Genomic DNA, 9,729 nt, shown 5'->3' with positions numbered 1-9,729 from the left:
TTAGCAAGCCGAAAAAGGTTATTAACTGCAAGGTGACGAGGGCTTATTAACCCATTTCGCGAAATTCGACGAAATTATCGTAGAGTTGCTCGCGGCCGGTGCAAAGTTGGAGTAAATGGACAAAGTATCGCATCTTTTGACTACCTTGCCAAGCAGCTACTATGGGAATGATAACAGCCCTTGAAACACTCGGCGAAGACAACAAGTAGGTACTGCTTTTGGAAAAACACGCTTGTTAGACCACGAGGTGAAACTAAAAGAAGAAACAAACCTCGGCAACTTGAAAGATTTACAACCAGTTTCAAGAGAGATCATAACTCACCAAAGCCTACAAGAAACTATGAAGTTCCCATACAGTTTTTCAGACCGAAATAAACATTTTCAAAACCGAAATAAGATCCGAAAACCGTACTATAAAACACCCTTTAAAGCGTCAAACATTAAATGTGGAACATAATAACAGAAAATCGCAAGGTATTTATTATAAAAGAATGTGGGAAAATTAGGAAGAGAGCATTACATGCAATAACAGCTGACCGTGGACACAGATAAAAATTACGGTTTTGCTTTTATGATGGGGGTGATACGGGCGGTAAAAATGGAACCATTGAAGTCAAAACTAACCTGGGAGCCCGCGGGCGATTAGAAAATGTCCTTTATTCCTCGCAAGAATACCTTTTGAAAAATCAAACAAAATCCGACAGCCAACCTAACTGACGACTTCCTCCTCCACAAAACCACTACTGAAAAAATATCAGCCTTTCTCTCCAAGGCTATCACCACCAAAGCAGTTAGAATAACCCATTTGGCCACCAAGAAGACGATAATTAATTTATTCACAATTAGTGTTTTTGAATCTAGTATTGTGATTATCCTCATTGATTCTCGACCATCGACGTGGTCTATTAACATTTTTGCGACCTCATCACGTCTACAAGCGCGCCTGCAATTTCAACAATTAACAAAATCTAGAATATAAAACACACTTTCACATTTGAAGTAATTCCAGTTACCTTCATTAATAATAATTTTGGAAACGTGGGAAAGTCAATGTAATGTTTAATTTTTTCTTTTAATCTTAATATGGCTATTGTTGATCGTGTCTATAAGCCATTGATTACCAGATGGTGATATATCAACGTCGGAAGTTTGTTCAGATATGCCAGTTTTATATTTTATGCTTCTGTCATACGTCTTAAGTTGACACAAGAACAGACATTTCATCAAGGTAGACATTGTGGCCATAACTTTAATGTTTTGGGATAGCAGAATCATTTTAAGTATCGCATGATTTTTTTCAATTGCGCATGACCGGCATAGTTCGCATCGCGTAACGCCATCTTGTCTTTACTTGTTTTGTGTTGCAATACGGTCAATGTACTTTGTGGTGGTGGAAATAATTTACCATCAGTTACTTAAGTTAACAATATAGTGCAACTGGACGCAAGTGTTGTAGCTTGGACGTAAGTGCTCCTTATACGCATTTACATAAATTCATAACTTCTCACTTTAATTCTAACGATAAAATCATGGCGCCAATTTACTCGCGGTATTGATATTACCATTTGTTTATTAATTAACACGTAGGTAATACAAGTGTCCCGTACTCTTCTACTCGAGAAAATGTATTGTGGAGTAGAATTTGGCGGAGAACATGATGGTGGCGTTGGGGTAATTTGTACTAACTGGTTTACACCTTTAAAAAGAGAAGTTTTATGGCCACCTTATAAATCTCGAACTACATATAGTCTTAGGGTTTACAGCGATATTTACATCGAAAGCTGCATTTTATGCAGAAAGCAAGCCGCTTTTACTAGTAATACTAAGGACCAATATGAATGAATTTTACCCACTGTAATTCAAAATGGCGGGCGTTTTCTAAAATGGCGACTGCATAATTTCAAAAATTTATAGAGCTAAAACGGTTGCACCGATTTTAGTGATTGAGGTGTCAATCAATTCGTATTGACACCTGTAATCAAAAGAAAAAAATAATGTTAAAAAAATTAAAGATAGCGTCTGAATATAAAGAAAATTATGAAATTTTCAAATTAATTTCTTCATTCTAAAAAAAATAGGTAACTACTAAATATCCTCTAATATGTTGTATTTTCTCATTTAAAAAAAGCTGATATTACCTACAAACCAAAAAATAATTCTTGACAATCCGTCCAGATTATTTATAACCGCAAGAGAGCGTGAGCTTGATCTGGAATCTTTTTTTCAATATGAGAATCAAAGATGCCCACCTTCTTTGTCAGCAAATGGACAACTTCGCTCGGGAATTAAGACGGATCTAGCTGAAAAACTAGAATCTCTGGTACACAAAATATACCCATTCAGTTTGATGGACCTGCGCTTATACAATTGATTCGGCCAAAGAACTCCAAAACAAGAGTATTACTCAGCAGATCTCATGCCTCATGTTCTCCAATAGTGCAGAAAGAAAATGCAAAGAGAATAGAACTTGTATGGGATCTGCCGAATAGTCTAAAGAGACAAGAACGAGAAGGGAGAGGAGCTGGCATTCGGCGTCAAGTTATTGCTAATAACAGCTTAACCGTCTGATTGGTCAGATTTTCGCCGTAATGAAAAAAATAAATCAGAGCTTTTTCAGTTTCTGGCGGAGCAACCGGTAGGACTATAATAACCACCAGGGCTGTCGTACGTTCGTTTTGTCTTGAGGATTAACTCTGGGGGAGTTGGAGTTGTTTTCGTGTATATCGCTGTTGGGGAGAAACGAGAGAGAGAGAGGACCGATTACCTTCGTGAGATCGAGGACATCGTAGAACCTTTGGAGTTGCCGATCACATAGTCAACGGCTGTACGTGGAGATCGAGGCGAGGTGTTGGACGAACGTCCAGTACCCACAGCTAAGTGTCACTAATGTCTGTCGAAGTTACGTACCGATTGATTGGGAGGACATTCTTGTTGTTACGAAATTTGACGTTTACGATGAATTATTGTTAGCAGAAAATCTTAGAGATTCTAGCAATTCTGTTGAATTTGGGGAACTCCTTTTGTTAACAATTAGTTGAAGACATTTCGTTGCAAAGAAATTACTTGTGAGGGAAGCTATAATTGTTGTTAGACGTAAACTGGTGGGAAGCCTTGTGCTACTGTTAACGTAAGTTAGTTCAAATTCAGTAAATTCAAATTATAGCCGAATAATAACAGGTCCCGACAATCAAGTGGGTTTGGTCAGATACATACAGTGATCTAGTTACTTTAATTGTTTTATGGGGTGGGAGCCAGCTGGACTGGTAAATGTTAATTAACTCAAAGGGGATAATTATAACGGTTTGTTTTCTTGGTACACGAAATTTGTGCATGCTAGGTAGTACACCATATTGGCTGCTGTGATTTCGGTTTGGTATATAGATACCTAGTTGAATTAGTTATTGGTTCTGGTTAAATCCGGCGACCTAGGCCGCAGAATTACCGATAGCTGTTGATCAACATAACATCTAGCGAGGTTTGATAATAATTTTATTGTTTCGGTTAATCCAAATGCGTATTGCGTGCTTTGTTCGGTACGCTGTATTGTGGCATAATCCCTGCTACACGGGAACTTACTTTTTTTCCTAGGACGAAGGGTAAGGTGACTTATTTACATATATTATCTTGCACGAGTCCTTATTAGAGTTGGGGGGGATTTTGTCTGCTTGATTCGGAGACTTAATTGTTTCGGTGTTTAGGATTAAAAGTTGAAGTTGTTCTTCTGGAAACTGTGATATTTGTGCCGTCTTAAATATTGGGATCCTTATTATTGCTAGAGTATTTTATATATATATATATATATATATATATATATATTTACATCCCATTATCCATCAGACTTCCTTTCATGCTGTGGATATTGAACGTCCATGCAAAATAATGACGTGAGGTCAAAAACCATTGTAATATCGTCGGCCTAATGTGAAAAGTGCATAAGTCCATTTTTATCGAAAAGTGAATTTTAACGGCATCTGATAGACAAGCAGCGAATCTATGTCTTTCAATTGAATAATTCTGTAAAATAAAATCAGATGTCGCCAGAAGTATGTCTGAAATGCGCACAAGTCCCATGCATACTAGAACGGTACGAAAATTGCACAAGTCCTTATAATAGTAGTTGTTGCATGAAGTTAATGGCGGTGTTTTACTGTTTGTTTTATTAAACCTCTGATTGTCCGCAATTAAGTGTGTTAATACATTGTACAGGTAAATATAATAGTTATTTATGGTATAAGTGTGTTATATTACAAATAAGTCACGCGAGAAAAAAGTAAGCCCACGAGGCCGTCAGGCCGAGTGGGGTTATTTTCTCAAGTGACTTATTTGTAATTAACACACGTGCACCATACAAAACTTTATCCAACACCTCCTCAAGCTGGTTTAAAACGTGGAAATCTTAAAAATTGCGTGTTCCGCGAAAAGCAAGAGTGCATGGAATACAAAAGCAATAATTCGTTGCTATGGGGAATAATAAACAACAAAAAATTTAGTCAGAAAATTTATATGGATTTACTTATGGTTCCTGTACTTTATCTTGCTAGTGAGTTATTTTACGTCCATAACTCATTAGTGGGTTATATTATACCTTACTCGTTTAATTTCGTCATGATAATGACTGGATAACATAGAGGTGTTGGATAAACCCTTTTAAATAGACCAAAAACTTTACACATTTGTTGAAATCAATAGCAGTGTAAATAATACGCCTTTTTCTTAGCAGAAGGAGTTGTGCAATTTTCACATAACTAATATTTGTACAGCTGATAGGAGTTATGCATGTTACAGATTTAAATCTGCTTGTTTGCAGCTTTGTTTTGAATTATGCCTAAATTGACCAATTTTTAAATTTTAAATCCTCTCAGTATTTAACAAATTTAATGTTTTTGATTTCTGTTTTTAACTTCGGGGTGAAAAAAATACAAGCAAAAATACAAATAAAAATTATTAATTTTCTTTTAGCTATGGATCGTAGGTCGAAGAGCTTCAAAATACTGACTTTAGCACAACAGCCTACCAGTGTTTTAAACGAGAGACGAAATGTTGAGAATGAAAATTATTTCATAGAAGCAACTGAAGTGGATCTACAATCTGCTATTGTAGCACTTACCGAAGAGATTGAAATAACAAACCAACTTTTTGAGCAAGAAGGAGCAGGAAATGATTTATCGCCCAGTTTGATAAATAACGCAATACATGAAACTGAGCAAACAGAAGATAACCACTTTGTGGCAGAAGAACCGGCTAATCTTTTAGAGCAAGTGAAAAATACAGCAAATTATACTAGACGTAAAGATGAAGAGAAAATGTCACATAATCCTGAAGAAGTTGACAACAACAGCACCGATCCAACGTATGAGATGGATACCTCCGAAGACGAAAATGATCCTAATATAGCAAATGTGCGAAAAAGGAAGAAAAAAAGATTGTCCGATCCCACTTCTTGGAAATATAATATAAACAAGAAGAATAGAGAAAAGGGCACTGTGTACATGGGAAGAAAGGAAAACAAGTTTGATGTTATGAAAAATGAAAGAGCAATGAAAGAAAGATGTCAATGTGTCCATAAATTAACAAAAATGGGCAATGAAATGAGTATTCAGTGTTACAAATTAACAAATGAAGATCGAAAATCTATTTTTTTAAAATTTTGGTATCTCTCCTGGGCAGAAAAAAAACGGTATGTATCTGCAAGAGTCTACAAAAAGAGCACAAAGAGAGCCAGAAATAGAAATGATCCAGAGGTAAGTCAGAGGACAAGTTCGTATACATACTTTCTTAGAACCACAAAGGAACAAATTATAGTATGCAAGGTGATGTTTTGTAATACGTTGGGCGTTTCCATACGAACAATTTCAGAATGGGTAAAAAATGAATTAACTAGCCCTGCTAAAAATGATCAAGACCAACACACTACAACAAGTGCAGAAAAGAGGCATGACCGTTTTAAACAAGAGAAAATAAAATTAAAAAGATTTTTAGATGACCTCCCTAAGCTCGAATCGCATTACTGTCGAAAATCTTCAACAAAATTATATTTAGAGCCATTGTTTAAAGCAAAATCAGAAGTTTACGCACTTTATAGGGATTGGTGTGTAGAAGAAAAAATAAATCCTTTATGTAGTGCCACATTCTCCAACACGTTTGAAGATTTAAATTTATCCTTATTCATGCCAAAAAAAGACGAATGTGATGTCTGCGTAGGCTATAAGACCAAAAATGTAGAGGAAACTGTTTACATGGAACACATTGCCAAGAAAGAAGAAGCGCGAGCAGCGAAGGCAAATGATAAAAATTCAAAGAATAGGGTTTTTACAATGGACCTCCAATCGGTATTACTGTGCCCAAGGTCAAACGTGTCGGCTCTGTATTATCGCACAAAGCTAATTGTGCATAATTTTACTATTTTTGATATGCACTCTAAAGATGGGTATTGTTATCTTTGGCACGAGGGCGAAGGCGAGCTTGGTGCTAATTGCTTTGCGTCGATCATAAGTAATTTTTTAATTAATGAAGTGATTCCTCAGCTTGAGCCCACCCAACAAATAATATTATTCAGTGATGGCTGTAGCGCCCAAAATCGTAATTGCACTTTGAGCAACGCCTTATTAAACTTGGCGATCGAGAAACAGGTTTGTATCATTCAGAAATACTTAGAAAAGGGACACACTCAGATGGAGTGTGACTCCATGCATTCAACCATAGAGCGAAAATTGAGGAGAAGAACCATTAACGTGCCGGCTGATTACGTATCCTTATGTAAATTGGCCAGAAAAAATCCGAAACCATACCACGTGAGCTATTTGGATCACACATTCTTTAAAGATTATTCTAAACTGAATTTAATAAAATCAATAAGACCTGGATATAAAGTTGGTGACCCTACGGTAAATAACTTAAGAGCTCTGAAATATAATTCAGATGGCCAAATTGAATTTAAGATTAAGCATTCTGAGGAATATGAAGTAATGCCCATGAGGTTGAAAAAAAATCTTAATAAAGGTGTACCAAATAATTCTCTACCAGCATTGTACAGCGAGCCCCTAAAAATCAAAAATGAAAAGTTTGAACATCTCATGTTTTTGAAAAAGTCTCTCGAAAAGGATTATCATAATTTTTATGACAATTTAAGACATGAATAATACCTACACTTTACTTTTGTTTACATACTCTTTAACTATGTTTGTTTAACGAATTTTGAATATTCCATTCAAACAGCTTTTTATGCATTCGAAATATAAATAAATATCGTTTTAAAATGTTTGGTTTTTATGTGAAAATGGAATAAGTCCCATTTCATACTGCATCTGAAAATGAAATTTGCATAACTCCTTTATTTTTATAACAATTATTTGAAAATGACTAAAATCACTACAGGAGAGCACACTAATAATATTTTTTCATCTTTTATTGATATAAAACAAGTACATTCTTTTCCCAAAAGAATTAACCTGTTTTTTCGTTCCCCTGTAAAATTTGGGTTTTTGGAGATGTGCAATTTTCACATTAGGCCGACGATATACGCTATTTATAAGAGTTTTATGGTATATACTTACCGTGGTATTCTGTAATATTTTTTTTTCAATTTAACGTACTAACTATCCTGCGTCCATTCCCTTTGGAAGACATCGGACGTCCGCGATATACACCTTCGTATGTTTTATGATGTTTTTGCTATACATCCAACGTCCAGCAACGTTGCCACGTTGATGACTATTAATTCACACATATAATTCTATTTATAGATTTGCTTTCTTGCGAGTTTTGAAGAGCGAATTCTGTCTGCATCGTGTTACATTCATTTTACCGTGTTTGTTTGATGAATATAAAGTTCGAGTTAAAAGTGTTGTACGAATTTTTCTCTGTGGACATTTGCGAAGGTACGTATTAAAGGTAAATAAATATAATTTTGGTCAGCCAATATCGACATTCAAAAAGACAAAATAGCAAAAATTAGGGTATGTTTTTTTAATGTGTTGTTAGTATGGGTTGTATAAATTCTATATTGGGGCAAGAACCGGATCCTATCATGCTAGATGTAATCTACTTTGATACAATAAAAAATTTAGTGTGTGATTTAAAAACAAAGCAATGTGCACGGATGTGTTCTTTTGGGATAGCAAATTTGCTTTTATATGTACCCGTAGTGGTCTCAACAACATGAATCGGAACTATCCTAATTTGCGCTTACATTCCTATATTGACTAGCCTCATTATCGTAATTGCTCTTAAATATAAATTACAGGATGGAACGCAGATCTTCAACAAGAGCTGCCAGAATTTAGGGCTTAGTTACACCATTGAATTATAGAGAAGCAAATGAAACTTTCACAAGCGAGGAATCTGAAGATCCACCGCTTCCAGAAGATATTGAAAAGGTATTGGATGATATCTTGGATGACGAAACGAAGTGATATACAACGACATTATTTGTTTAAAGATAATATGGTTTCTTGAGTAACTATAACGAAAAGTTGAATGAGATAAACATAAATTGTCGTTTTGTGCTAAGTAGTTTAAAGTTAAATGATCTGGTTTTCCTTATACTATCAATTGAACTTCAAGGCTAAAATTTTAAATTTTGTTTACGTATGCCTTCATGGTGCTGTCATGAAATGTCTGAACCGAATGAATGGCTTATAATTTCTCGTCTTCACCTGCAACAGAATAAAATCCTTCGAATTCTGAAGTAATGTAATGTGTAATATTACACCGGGCGGTGACTTGCACTGCACAGCATAGGGATTAAAATGCTAAATTTAAATTAGTGATTCAATGGAATAATAGAAACAAATAAGCGGTTATTAAACTTTTGATATTTAGAAAAAATATTTAATCACAGAAAAAATATTAGAAATGAAGGTGGTGTTATGCTGGAGATGGGGTTCGTCTAATAAGCGCTCATGTTTCATTATTCCATAGTGTAATTGAATTCTATAAAAGTGTCAGTTTTCCAATTCCTCCGATTTTCGCATACAAAAAAAGGAAAAAAATAATTCTCCAATCTACAAAAAATAAATAAATAGGTTTAATATTTTAGAACAATTATGGGAGCCAACAACTGGAGATTTATGCCAGGTTTCACAAACGATGGTTAAGGTTAATCAAAGATAAAAAATATTAGAATGTTAACCAACTTTGATTATGAGATCAGATGTTTCCCATTCTAATATCTTTAATCAGTGATTAACCTTAATCATAGTTTGTGAAACCGACCATGATTAAACATATTAGAGTGGGAAACATCTGATCTCATAATCAAGGTTTGTGAACATTATAATATTTTTAATCTTTGATTAACCTTAAGGGTGATCCTACGCGGCTGAATTTTAACCGTATATAAGGGTATCGTGCACGAATTCAGGAGTCGTCATTTTTAAGAATTGTGTGCTCAATTTTTTTATTGTGTAGACAAAGGATAAAACTACGTACGTGTAGAAGCACTTTTTAAATAATTGTTACGATATCCGGCGTTAAAGTTTACTTAATTTTGACCATATTCAAATTGAGATAGAAAGTGCACTAGAGTAAATTTTAAAAAAGTGTTTATACACGTACGTAGTTTCATCCCTTGTCTACACAATAAAAAAAATTGAGCACGAAATTCCTCAAAATGACCGCTCCAGAATTCGTGCACGAAATTTTAACCTTCTAATGTTATTTTAATATGCATTTTCAGAAATCTCCAACGAAAGAGGCAACACCACTCCACGTTCCTGTAAGTGTAACATT

This window comes from Photinus pyralis, unplaced genomic scaffold (genome assembly GCF_008802855.1).
Source record: "Photinus pyralis isolate 1611_PpyrPB1 unplaced genomic scaffold, Ppyr1.3 Ppyr1.4_LG1, whole genome shotgun sequence".
NCBI lineage: Eukaryota > Metazoa > Arthropoda > Insecta > Coleoptera > Lampyridae > Photinus > Photinus pyralis.
The sequence above is the reverse complement of the archived record's forward strand: the minus strand, read 5'-3'. Positions refer to the sequence as shown.